Source organism: Moschus berezovskii, chromosome 12 (genome assembly GCF_049115385.1).
Source record: "Moschus berezovskii isolate FMDL1 chromosome 12, NW_MosBer_1.0, whole genome shotgun sequence".
Lineage (NCBI taxonomy): Eukaryota > Metazoa > Chordata > Mammalia > Artiodactyla > Moschidae > Moschus > Moschus berezovskii.
In genome coordinates this window covers 90221059-90233971 of record NC_142471.1, presented here as the reverse complement: position 1 = coordinate 90233971, position 12913 = coordinate 90221059, and the positions used below count along the sequence as shown (strand labels likewise).

At 45.1% G+C, this 12913-nt stretch overlaps 1 protein-coding gene across 3 annotated transcripts in view; it reads left to right on the top strand.

Annotated features, from left to right (window-relative positions):
* Positions 1-12913, top strand: part of FAM53B (family with sequence similarity 53 member B) — a 126655-nt gene that overhangs the window by 3308 nt on the left and 110434 nt on the right. Inside the window, exon 1 of one of the 3 annotated variants that reach the window (XM_088842413.1) lies at positions 10417-10762. The exons of 1 other annotated variant lie outside the window; for it this stretch is intronic. The gene's annotated coding sequence lies outside the window, so the exon portion shown is untranslated. Of the gene's footprint in view, positions 1-10416; positions 10763-12913 lie in introns of those variants that run through there. One more of the 3 variants, XM_055424433.2, reaches the window with a different exon arrangement.

Sequence of the window (12913 nt, the reverse complement as noted above, 5' to 3'; positions counted from 1 at the left end):
AGGAGGAAGGGTGCCCAGGGGTGTTGCTGGGGTCTGAAAGGAGTCTTTTCTAGTACACTTCACAGGAAGGAGGCTGCCTGTGACCTGGAGTCTGACTGTGGGAGGTGAGGAGCGTGGTAGGCTGAAGGACAGTTGCATCGTGAGGGAAAAAATTGGGAAACCCTGTCATTTCTCTTGGCTAGGCAGAAAACAGAGATGTCCTTAAAGAAGGGGGGAGCACATGAGCGTGTTTTATTAACAGTTAATAGAAGAAAATTAATGCTAATTTATTCTTCATACATACCATGCAATTTGTTAGAAAAGTAAAAGAATAGTTTGAAATTCCTTGGTCAATTGATGGATTCCTATGTTAGGGGCATAGAAATGAAACTCAACATTAAGCAGACAAATACCCAAGCCCACAGGCTACATAAATGCTGAATAAAACCAGCTCTACAATGGAACTCTGAAAAGCGAGGGGTAAGAAGCCTAATGAATGATTGAATATGACCTTAGCAAAATCCCTGGAGTGTTGTTGAAAGATCATTCATTTCCAGCTTAGATGTCAAGATGGGCTCCAGTAACCAGAAAAAAAAAAAAAAACAAACTTGATTCGGTACTTACTGAGTTTTAAAAATCTTTACAACATAGTACATTAGACTAATCATTAAAAGGACTTCTCTAACTGCATTTTAAGCTGTCACTGTATGGGCCTGTGGTTTAGGCCCAGGGAAACCAAATTAAAAAGATAGGAATAATTCTCAAGACTTGAATGTATCACTGTCCTGCTTTTATGGGGTAGAACTTCAAAAACTGGGGCGTAGAGGCAGGCAGGATGTACTTTTGTCAGCTGATGCCATTGTAAGAAAGACTTTCGACCAAGAGATCAATTGTGCCTTAAAGTATTTCCCAGTTCCTTGCCTGGTTTATTGGAGGAAGATACAAAAAAATGAACCTACTTTTTTCGTTTTTTTGTTTACTTTTTTCGTTTTTAAGTGATCCTTCCCAAAGAAGTGATAAATTCTTATATTTTTAAATATGTATTTTTATTACTGCATCAGGAAATGGTAAGTATGTTAGTGAGTGAGCTTCATTATGTATGCATGCTATCCAGAAGCTTTTTAAGAAAAGTGAATCTGACAATATATTTGTTTTCCCAAATACCTAAACATTTTCACATGAGCCAGCAATTAGCATACTCTGAATATTCTCTGAGGAGCTTAGAAATATGAAATACTCCGGTTGAGTAAGGGGACCAGGAAGTGTTCTTATCACTCTTCATTAACAGAGATGAAGCAGTGTATCATGATGTGATTGTAGCGGAATGGAAGCGCTGTTGGGGTGGCTGGTGGCTCCCCTGCTCTTGTGTTCCTTGCTGCTTCAGAGTCAAGGGAATAGTCAGGACGCAGAGGCTAAATGTAGAAGAGAGTGGGTGCTGCAAGTTCACGTTTTTCTCCCAACCCCTCCTCTAATATGAAAATGTCAGTCCTTTGTTCCCATCTAATTTTAGTACATCCTGGCTGAAAAAAAATGTTAGGATGATTTCCAACCATGGAACTTGGAGGGGCGGGGTGGGAGAGGGGCAGAGCAGAGGAAAGAGCCGTTTACATTCCACATCCGTCTGCCGTTCTGTGACAGCATCTTGCCCCCTACTCTGTGGATTTTCGTGATGAAATAAATTTACATGCACTGGAGCAGCACTAATTAGGTTTTCCTTCCATGTCCTCAACAAGAAGTCTCACTGGAGTCTGAATGGGGAAAATCTAATATGGTATTTAATAAAACATACTGGGCTGAATTAAAGAGCTGTTTGCAAATTTTGGAAGACAGGCCTGAAATTGTGAGTGAAAACTACATGTTGTGTGATTTATAAATAGAGCCTTCGTGAGTCAGTGAAACTGCGTGTATGCTATTTTTTGAATGAGAATAATAATTGTTGATTTTTGAGAATCAGTCATAAGCAAGTCAGAGTAATTTATTCTCTCTGGATTATACTCCACAGTAGATTCCATATATTGAAACTCATGTTGGAATAAGCCTGACCTTTCCAAAAGTTTGCTCATTTAGTGAGCTGAAGGTTTCCTTGTGAAATCTTTGTATGATAAGGACACTACACAGCCAGAATTGAGAGGTCATTTTGTTAAGTCCATTTGATTAATGACTTAATTTGCAAAAAATGCAGTAATCACATTGTTTTTTGAACTTGAAATTTGTTTTTGTTTTCATTTTACAATAGCATATAATTTGTCTTTACAATTTATTAACTAGTAGAATAAATATCAGAAATGATACTTTAAAAATACTAAATTTTGGGGGGAAAAATGGGACCTAGGCAAGTCACTTTCCTTTTCTGGGCTTCAGTTTTTCTTTTTGTGAAAGAGGGGTGTTCAGTACATGATACTTAAAGTTCCTTTCTACCTCTGTAATAGCTGGGATTGCCATGGACTGGGTGGCTCAAACAACAGAAATTTATTTTTCATAGTCTGAGGACTGGAAATTCGAACATCAAGGTGCCGACAAGGTAGGTTTCATCCTGAGGTCTCTTCTCTTGGCTTGTACGCAGCTGCTGTCTCCCTGTTAGGTTCTTGTGTTCTCTTTGTGCGTGCTTGTGGGAAGAGAGCATGTGCGGTGTGCAAACTGCCTGGTGGTCCTTAGGAAGCTCCTGAGTGTTTCTTCTTGTAGATGCAGTGATCCCACGGTGAGCGCCCACCCTCATAACCTCATCTAACCCTAATTACTTCCCAAAGGCCTGCCTCCACATACTGTTTCTTTGGGTGTTAGAGCTTCAACATAAATTTCTGGGGGACACAAACATTCAGTCCATAATCACTTCTGAAATTGATCTGAGGTTTAGAGAAAACTTAACAAAACAGATTTCCACTATATATGGAGAGTTTAAATACTCCATTAGCTAAATATCAGTTGTTAGGTCACTTTATGATTCTTTTAAACCGAAATAGCTATTCATGTATCTGAAAAAATACGTGTACATATAATAAAACAGTTGAAGCGTCACATGATTGTTTTTCAATCTAAAAATGTCTTTGAGCATTCATTGGTAAACTTTAGATTTGAGTATTGATTGCCCCTGATATATATTTGATAATTCAGTTTGTATTCATTTGACACAGAGATGTTTTATAATGAGAAACTCAGAAATTTACATCTGATATTTTACTCCTACCTTAATTTTATTATTTTTTAAAACTTTTTTAATTTTTAAAAGTTTTGAGCTGTACTGGGTCTTTGTTGCTTAGAGTGGGCTTTCTTTAGTTGTGGTGAAAGGGCTTCTCATTGCAGATGCTTTCTTTTGTTGCCAAGCTCGGCCTCTTGAGCTCAAGGGCTTCAGTAGTTGTGGCTCCTGGGCTCAGTGGTTGCAGCCCGCAGGTTCTAGAGCTTGTTGTGTGCTTTGTCGCTCAGTCGTGTCGGACTGTCTGTGACCCTGTGGACTGTAGCTCACCAGGCTCCTCCTGGATTCTCCAGGCAAGAATACTGGAGTGGGTGGCCACGCCCTCCTCCAGGGGATCTTTCCAACCCAGGGATCAAGCCTGGGTCTCCCGCATTGCAGGCAGATTCTTTACATTCTGAGCCACCAGGGAAGCCCCTAGAGCTCGAAGGCTCAGTATTTAATAGTTGTGGTATGAGGGCTTAGTTGCCCAGTGGCATGTGGAATCTTCCCAGACCAGGGATTCAACCCCTGCATTGGCAGGCAGACTCCTAACAACTGGACCACTAGGGAATTTCCCCACCTTAATTTTGATAAGGTGATAAATAATTTGATAAAATTACGATAACCTGAAGAATCTCCCTAATTCTTCCCTATTTCAAACACACACGCTGCACACTCAGAGATGACTTTATTTACCACTTGAAAGCCCTGAGTTTTTGAGGTTTCTACATTCTCATGCTGTACAGAGTGTAGTACATGGGTCTGCCCTTCTATACCTTGTACCTCTTCGAGGTACTGTAGACTATTCTATAACTGCTTATCCCCCTCAGTGAAATTGCACTATTTTAAAGGTACTGGCAAAGTATTTAGTAGATATTTATTTCAAGTTGGTTATCCTTCAGTACATTTCTTTGAAGCAGTTTGATATAGTGGAGAGAGAAGCAGTTGTGTAGGCTATACATGAGAGGGTAGTGAATATTAAGTGAGAAAAATAAATGTAAATCATCTTAGCATGATTCCTAGCACACACCAATGCCGAATAAATATTCTTTTCTCCAAGGAAACCTTCTTCCCATTGGAGCTAATATATTGAATGGTTCAGGATTTTAACCCTCAGTGCCACCGAGTTAATGTGCTCGGTTCCATCCTCAGGCGTTTGTATTCCGGGAGTGCTGAGGTGAGTGAGAAGATGAGAGCAGACAAGGAGGAGGGGAGGCTGGATGGTGGGGCCTTTCCAGACACCGTAAACCATGCTGTGCAGCTCCTCCCTCCTCAGTCTCTAGGTGGGGCTGGTGCGAAAAGCATCTTTTTATTTAGTAAGAAATGGAGACCGGATATCACAATGCTGGATTTTCACGAAATGCCCTTTATAATGTGTTTCAGCAGATTCTAGGAATCCCCCTCAGGTTTCTGATCATTATCTGTTTCAGAGGTCAGTAGGTAGTAATAAGTGTAGGTGTCGTGGGGAAAAGGTTACTGTGGATGCTTCTGAATATAAAACAAGTGGCCACAGATATGGTACATTTTCCTGAGGTTTGAACTCCAAGGCTTTGTTTCCAGTGACCACTAACGAGGGACCGGACCGAGATCCCCCATGTGATCTTGTGTGTGTGTGCACGTGTGAGTCTCTCAGTCGTGTCCGACTCTTTGTGGCTGCCCCATGGACTGTACCCGCCAGGCTCCTCCGTCCATGGAATTTCTCCCAGGCGGGAATACTGGAGTGGGTTGCCATTTGCCTCTGCAGGAGATCTTTCCAACCCAACTAGGCCACTGGAAAGCTGGACTTAGATTTTTATCATTGATTTCCACCTTTCATTATCTAGGTTTGATTTCTTTGATCAGTGAATCATGTTTATTTTCTTTGCTGTAAGTTAGCAGCCATTCACAATGGCATTTTAAAGTTTGATGTTGTACTTAAAGTTTGTACTTTAAGCAGTTTATATGATTTGAGCTTGGTGTATATTAGAACTGACAGTATAGTTAGTAAAGTACAGTACAGTGAATCAGTTGTTTATGCTCGTGTAGAAAACGCTTGGTTTGCGGATTTGTTTACTTACTTAACCTTTTTATTAGTGGTTAAATGAATACCTTAATGCTTAGAGTGCTTAATATTACTATAGAAATGCTGGCCAGAGGAGTGTCACTTTCTCTAGGTAACTAACCTCCAAGAGTTTAAGTCTGAACCATTTTAGAAGAAGCTCTACAGAGATGAGGTCAGTACAATATGATGTATGTCATCAGGATAGAACATAATCAGAATTTCACTACTTTCAATTAGGTAAACATTACAGTGGTTGAATATCTTGGTTTGATCAAGGTGTTGTTTTGTTTCTGTGTGAAAATTAAAAGGAGATGTAAAGTAGTATTTAAAATTGCAAGCCAGCTTCTCATTCATATCAGTTCTGTTTCAGGTCAGCTGCAGGGCATGCTAGGACAAAATAGGCAAGGCTGGCTGGCCCTCTTAGAACAGTAATGGATAGGGTAAAACAAAACGTCTCTGCTTTTGGTTAATAGAGAAGACTGAGAGAGCCGAGTGAGGAAATTCACAGGCTGGAGAACAAATACGTGGGGCAAATGTTCTTTTCATACTGCTTCCAGGGATGTTCTTCCATTGGAGCCAGAGACCACATTTTTTTTTCTTCATTTTTTAAATCCAAAGGATTCAGTCTTAAGATTGGGTATTTAAACTCTATGAAATCACAAGCTGTATCTTTCAGTTTCCTGTATACCTAATGAAAATGAAATTCACTCATTTCATTTGCATGGGTAATAGGCAGGATAGTGGTAGCTTTGAGCATATCACTAGGGATGAGTTAAAAATAGATTTTTCTTGAGGCAGTGACTTATATGACAGGTAGTTGATAGAAAAATTAAGTTAAATTTTGGGCGGAATATCTCATACTAAATCTGAATTCCACTATAGAATATTTGAAGCAAAAAATTGAAATGATTTTCATTTGAAGATGACATAAACATTGAGTGTGCTGTTGAAATGTTTTCTAGATTAAATTCAATGTGTAGCAATATGAAAATACTATAACTTTTTTTAGCTATGATTTTGGTAGAGTGTACTGAGGTAGACTAGCTTGTAGGTGACTAACCATGTTATAGTGATACTAGTCAGTGTCTGTTTCAGCTAAGATCATAAATGGATCAGGGAAAGGCCAGGAATTGATTATGCTTTTGAATCTTAGTATTAAAAAAGTAGGTTTGGTAAGATTTACATATGTCAGTAACTTTGAATGTAGATTTACTTTGCTATATTTTTACTTATTTACCATGCATAAACTTTTCAGTGTCTGTTTTTTCATGCTTGAGTTTTCTTTTAGCACATAATACTTACAGGTACTATTAATTTTGTCAGGAAAAAGTAATATCAAGTTGAAATAAGTTTTAACTGTTGCTCTGTTCTTTTTAGCTTCCTTTACTCAGAGCCCTTCCATGCAGTGAGTTGCAAGCGTGACATTTGCTGTGTTTTCAGCACCTGCCAACTTGGAAACCAGGGTTTGTGCTCAGGACTCAGGCTTACAACCCGCACTTTGTGGTGCACAATGCCGTCCCAGCTGGCATGCTTCGTACCTCAATGGTGCTAGACGTTCAGTTACAAAGCTGTGCAGATTCACATGCGCTGATTTCAATAGGCAGTCCCCTTCAAGCTGCTTTCAACTCTCATTTTGCATCAAAAGAGTTAGATTGGTATCATTAAATTCACGGCTGTGCTTATTTTTCAATGAAAATAAATTCATTTTATTTAGCTCCTGAATCAAAAAATGACTGTCTTCGAGAACCAAAGTTCCTCTTAAAAAAAGGCGGATGTCTCCAGATTCGGGAGATAGATTTATATATCTATATGAGATTCCAGCCAGGGCTATAACTCATTTTCATCAGTGGAAAGATTTCAGAACAAACGGTAAAAAGAATAGAAAGGAAAGAACAGAAGGATTAGTGTGTTGTAACATGCTTATGTAGGTAGGGCTGTTAGTTGAAGCTGGATCATAGTTACGGGAACGATTATAGGACTTATTTTTCTGAATAAGCTCTGAATAAGAAAATTGCCCCCATAGTAGGCTCAGATTTTTGGCTTCCACTGATAACCAGAAACTTTCCGTCATTTTCAGAGCAGTGTATTTTGCTAATAACTTGCTTTCAGTAGCCAGTCTCTGAAAATGTTTCAGGTGGACTTGGTGATGTCTATCTTCCCATCATCTATTGTAAGCGATTTTAAAAGGTTCTGCTTTTATAGAGATCTTTTCAAGTGTAGAAAAGACAGTGTGAAATGTGAATGACCGGCTCTTAATGCAGCGCTTGTGACAAAGAAGCCGCGGCTTTGGGGAGCTGAATAAAGGGGTTAATACGCATGCATCTGCATACTGCTGTTGGTTCCAGGGTAAAACACGCCTGATGTTTGTCTCACTCCCATCGCTAGTCTAAAAAGAGTGTTCTTCTCAGGGACAGACCAGTTTACTGTCTTTCAGTGGTCACCACTCTTTTCACAATCATAGGTACAGATAAATTTAATGGGAAAAACTGAATGGTATTGACTGCTACTTGCTGAAATGTCAAAACCTTAGCTTCCTGTTGTTTGAACATCATATTTATCTGGTTCTAAAGACACAAACATAGAACACCCACTAACTATCAAGGACATTTCTGAGTACTTAATCAGAACCCAATCTTTACCCTCCTCTGCACAAATGTGCTTAGGTGAATACTTTTATTAGCTTGTTGATACAAGTTATAGCTGGTTACACCCTTTCTTAGTAAAATACACCCTTATTGTCTTCTGTTGCTTAAGAGCTTTAAACTTGGGGTGGGAGAAGCCGCTAGTACGGAAAGCCGCTCCGTTTCTATCCCCCCAGCAGTGCTGAGTGGACATGTCATGCATACCACACACAGGCATTCCTTCCTTTGCAAGCTCTGCTTTGAGGGGAGCCAGGAGAGCCAGTATTGATTGTGCTTTTCCCCTGGGCTTCATATGTTGGTCTTGGAGTGAGACTGCAATGTAATCCCTGCAGTTTCTATTTCCCAGGGTGTTCTGTGCCTTAACCAGGTTAGTGTTGGTTGGTGATAATGGAAAAGTTACAATTGATCGTTTTTGGATTATTTTATGGATTTATTCCTAAATTGGCCCATGAATTTGCATTTAGGTTTCTGGTTGTATTCTAAATCTGGTTTTGATTTGGTTTTGACCTTTAAGGACTGAACAAAGTAGACAGCTTAGCCCTCCTACCCCCTTCCCCTTACTGCAGCTTACATTGTTTTAAATCCAGTTTGACTGAGTTTATATTTACTCCTTTGAATTAAGCAACTCTAATATACAAACTTTTGGGTAGGACTTTTTATAATAAAGGACTGTGTAGTATGGCCCTAAAAAGCGGGGCATCATATCTATTCTATAGGACTTTATTACATGGTGTGGGAAGGCCCATAGTATGGAAGACTAGTGACACAGGCCTTAATGTGTATATTTTTAGTCCTTAGACATTCAAATTAAGTAAATGAGAAATAGCTATTCATTGGTTAGTAGCACAACCCCTGAAGCAGATAGTTTTTAGTTCTTTACACTTTTAAGAAAACCTCAAAACCAGAAAAACAGGCTGCTTTAGGTTGGAAAGGAGGCGTTACAGCATAGGAGCTTGCCATAACCACAATCCTTGGAGTTTTGTGAGACTAAAATCATCCTGAAAGCAACAAGAATAATGGCTGCAGTAATTGTTTCCAGGCTCAGGACCCCTGAATTTTGTTTTTTAAGTTGACCCCATGAACTAGTAATTGCAGGAATAAACTGAATGTTTGCCAGCAGGAGTCACTCTAGGCCTCCTAATAAAAAGTAAATTAAACTAGATCCGTAAAGCTCTCAAAGGCTGAGGTGACACTGTGTGCGTAAGATGGCATGAGGGCGGTGTCGCAGCATTCCCAAATTGTCCCTGTGCCTTTCTTTGTTCGGTCTAGGAAGACTTGGTTTTTGCTTCTTTCAAAATTGGCCCTTGATAATTTTCTTAAAGCAGAGTTTATAGGTAAGGATATTGGAACCATAGTAGTCTACGTATTAGCTCGGTTTGGCTTTCTTGGATGAATTGATGGTTTCCCACATCATCTACTTGAATGAATATTCACATCCTTCTGAGAGGTTGTGCCTCTCAGTCTTGCAGCAGAAGTCACTGGCATGACCTGTAGTTGGTGTGAAAGGAGATGTTAACTCGTGGTTTTCTGCAAAAGAATGGGTCCAGTGTGATGGGAAACTGAAATATGTTAGCAATAGCCGTGAAATGTAATAGTTTCCCAAGTGCACACAAGCTCAAGAAGTTAATTGTTCATTTATGTTTGATACTGGGATTGAAACATTGGATTAAAACCAATTAAACGTTCCTAGAAGCAACAGAAAAAGTTTCCTGATTTATGAATAGAACCATTGAAATGGCGCAGACACAATCCATGTAAAGTAATGAGGTGTTTTGTTTTTTTGGCAAAGGAGAACACAAAACAGGCATAGGGAGTTCTTTTAAAAAACCTTCTCTTTAAAAACATCTCTTTTTGGATTCTAGGTCAATAAAATAACATACACCAGTAGGAAGGCCTAATGGGAAATCTAGGGCTTCACTTCACAAGGAAAACAATCCCCCTCCCCCAGGTGAGCGGCACAATGAAAATACTCTGCTTATTCTATCAGGATTACATTCCTGAACTTAAGTCAACATCCTAAGTTACAGAACTAAACATGCTCTGCTTCTGCTTAGCAACCACAAATCCTTCCTTCACCAGTTGCATATATTTTGGATGTGGCTTCCGAAGTACACATTCCTTTATTTTGGTCAGCGCACCGAGTTAGGAAAGGAGCGCTTTATTTTCCAAAAGCGCGACAGACAACACTCACACGGCTCCCCCCGTCCCCTGCCGCCCAGCACGCCACTGAAGCGATGGTTTCTTTAAAACCTCAAAAAAAAAAAAAAAACACAAACACCCCAACAACCCGGAAGCTGGACGTCTGAAGTCCACGCGGCCCGGGGTTTTCGTCTCGGCTCGTACGGGGGGCGGCCCCGGGGGCTCTGGCTCAGGGCCCGGGCGGCGGCGGCGCGGCCGGGGCCCGGGGCCACTTCCCGCGTTCCGGGGCCTCCCAGGCGCGAGCGCGGCGAGCGGCGCGCGGCTCGGCTCGCAGGACGCCCTCTAGCCCCGCCGGCGGCGCGCCGCGACCCCCCCGCCCCACTCCCCGCCCACCGGCGGCTGCGCGCACTGCACCCTCGGCCGCCGCCGCCGCCGCACGCCGCCCGGCTCCTGCACGCCGCCGCCGCCGCCGCGCCGAGCGCCCGGGCCCGCGACGCCGCCGGCAGAGCGCCGGACCCAGCGACGAGCAGCCGCGGTCGGGCGGCCCCGCGGCGGCGGCGGGCGCGGGCGGGCGCGGGCGGCCTGGCCGGGGCCGGTTAAAGGGACGAGTTGCAAACAGTTCAGGAAGTGACAAGTCGATTTCCTCCTCCCCGGGAGCAGCTCCGTACAAAGCGCTCGGCGCCGGCAGGAGAGCGTGCGCGCGGCGGCCGCGCGGCGGGCAGCCCGGACGACTCGGCGAGCGCCGGCGGCGACTGCGCGGGGGCCCGCGGCCGGAGCGTCCCGCCGCGCACAGTAAGCGATCCCGGGCCGGGCGGCGGCGGCGGCGGCCGGGGGGCCGGTCTTGAACGGAGGTCCCTGGCGAGTGCGCCCCGGCCGCCGGCGGTGGGGAGCCCGGTGCGCGGGGTGCACTGGCCTTAGCGCCCCCCTTTTTAAAAAAAATATTTGTGTGGCTGATTTCCTTTTGGTCCGCCCGCCTGGTTTCGTGTGGGCCCCGGCGGTTTCTCGGGGCGCTGAGTGCGGCCGCTGGTGCATGCGTGAGACTTGTCAGAGCGCAGCCAGGGGAGCGAGCCAGCACGGCCCCTGCGGAAAAGTCTGCGCTTCCCCGGGGCGGACGCGGGCGGTGCTGCGCCCTGGGGTGTCCCCCCATCTCCACGTCTCAACTGGAGCCCCGGCGAAGGCACCGGGGACCCGGGCGTCCCCGCGCACCCCGAAGTTCCCGCATCGTTTTGCAGACAACTCTTTTGTTCGGGGAAGTTTGCGTCCGCCACCCCCGGGATGCGGGCGCGCGGCGGTGGGCTCCGCGGCGGCGGGACCGGCCGGAGAGGTCACGCTGGGGGTGGGAGAGTGTCCTGTCCGCGGCGGGGGAAAGCCCCCGCGGAGGCCGCGGCCGCGGGGACTTGCGGAATGGGGTGGGGGTGGAGGGCCGTGCCGGCGTGGCTTTTGCACATGGCGAGAAGGGCCGTCCGGCACAGGGCACCCTGGCCGAGTCCCATCTTTGCCAGTCCTTGATTTGCAAGCCCGTGGGAGTCGGCTTCCCCGCCAGGGCTTTCTCTCGGTGGGGCGGGCACGAAGAAGCGGAGGGCGCCCAGAGTCCGGGGAGGGCCCTGGGTTTGCATTGCCCCGAGTGCCTTCTTGACTACCCCCACCAATCCCCACCCCCGCCCGCAGACTTGAGGAACAATACTCGTGGCTCAGTACCGGGTGGCGGAGCCCTGGCGAGTGTCGAGAACCGGGTCCCTCGCTCCCGGACGCCCCCTGAAGCCAGGCTCCCTTCATCCGAACGCCGGGCTTCATTCACACGTACTGTACTTCGTACGACGGTGAACAAAGAACAGCTCTTTGCAGCATTTGATGAATGGGATTCTGCCTCCTATAGGCCACACTCCGAGTCTTCCATACGTTACAGCCTCCGGACTCGGGGCGGGGGGGTGTTGGGCGAGTGGCCCCCCGCGCTGGGCTGCGCCCCGGGCTTGGGGTCCTGGGCCGGGCGTTTGTGCCGCCGCCTCCGCCAGCTCGCCTTGCTGGAGCGGGTGCAGATGGAGCCAGGCTGACGGTTGTTCAACAGGAACAAATGTTTGTTGAATTGTTGGATGGTGGAGACAAGGGGCTGTTTTCTATTGACTGCTGCAGGAGTTGGAATGGCATTGTTTATTGGCCTGGGAAGCCAGGCAAGCGTCTTGTGCAGCTTACAACATATTAGCAGACTTCCAAATGACATACTAGCATATGTGTTCCCAGCAGTTCCCACCGACTGGAGGGGGCTTCTTCCTTGATCCAGAATCCTGGACTCTGGGTGATTACAGTAAGATGCTACCAGGTTTGAGGACTTGCAAAGGAATGGAGTTAGTAGACTGGGTGAAACTCACTGTTTCTGCAGTTGGCTAGGTTTTGGTTTCATTTTAATTTATTCGCTTAACAGTAACTTGTCTCAGTTACAGTTTTGATACTGAATTGCCGATCTGTAGTTCTTTTTTTCCCTCCCCTGCCCCCCCCCATTTTCTCGGCTAGGGACAGCTAGATAAACTGAAAACAGCTACTTGTCCCAGTTGATAGGCCCATGTTAGTGGGAGAAGGTTTGGGTCTTAAGTTCAGGCTTGGTAACCCTTAACCCAGTGTCTGTGCTTGGCAAGGGCCGGAATGCTGCCAGTCATGGTCCAGACCGAGGAGCCAGCTCCCAGGGTGCTGCTGCAGCCCAGAAAATGAGAGAGGCATGGGGCAGGTCTGCTGCTTTCTCCCAAATGCCCTCTTCCAAAGAACATGGCCGTTTGATGACCTGTTCGATAATTCTACCCAAGGACTTCTTTCCCCCTGAGAAGTGATTATTGCAATGCAGTCATTTTAACATAGAAAGCAAGTTTTAAATAAAAGCTCCCAGCATAGCTGCTGCAGAAGTGGGCTTGAATGTCCTCAGGCTAGCAGGACAAGTGGAGCATTCCACAGTTT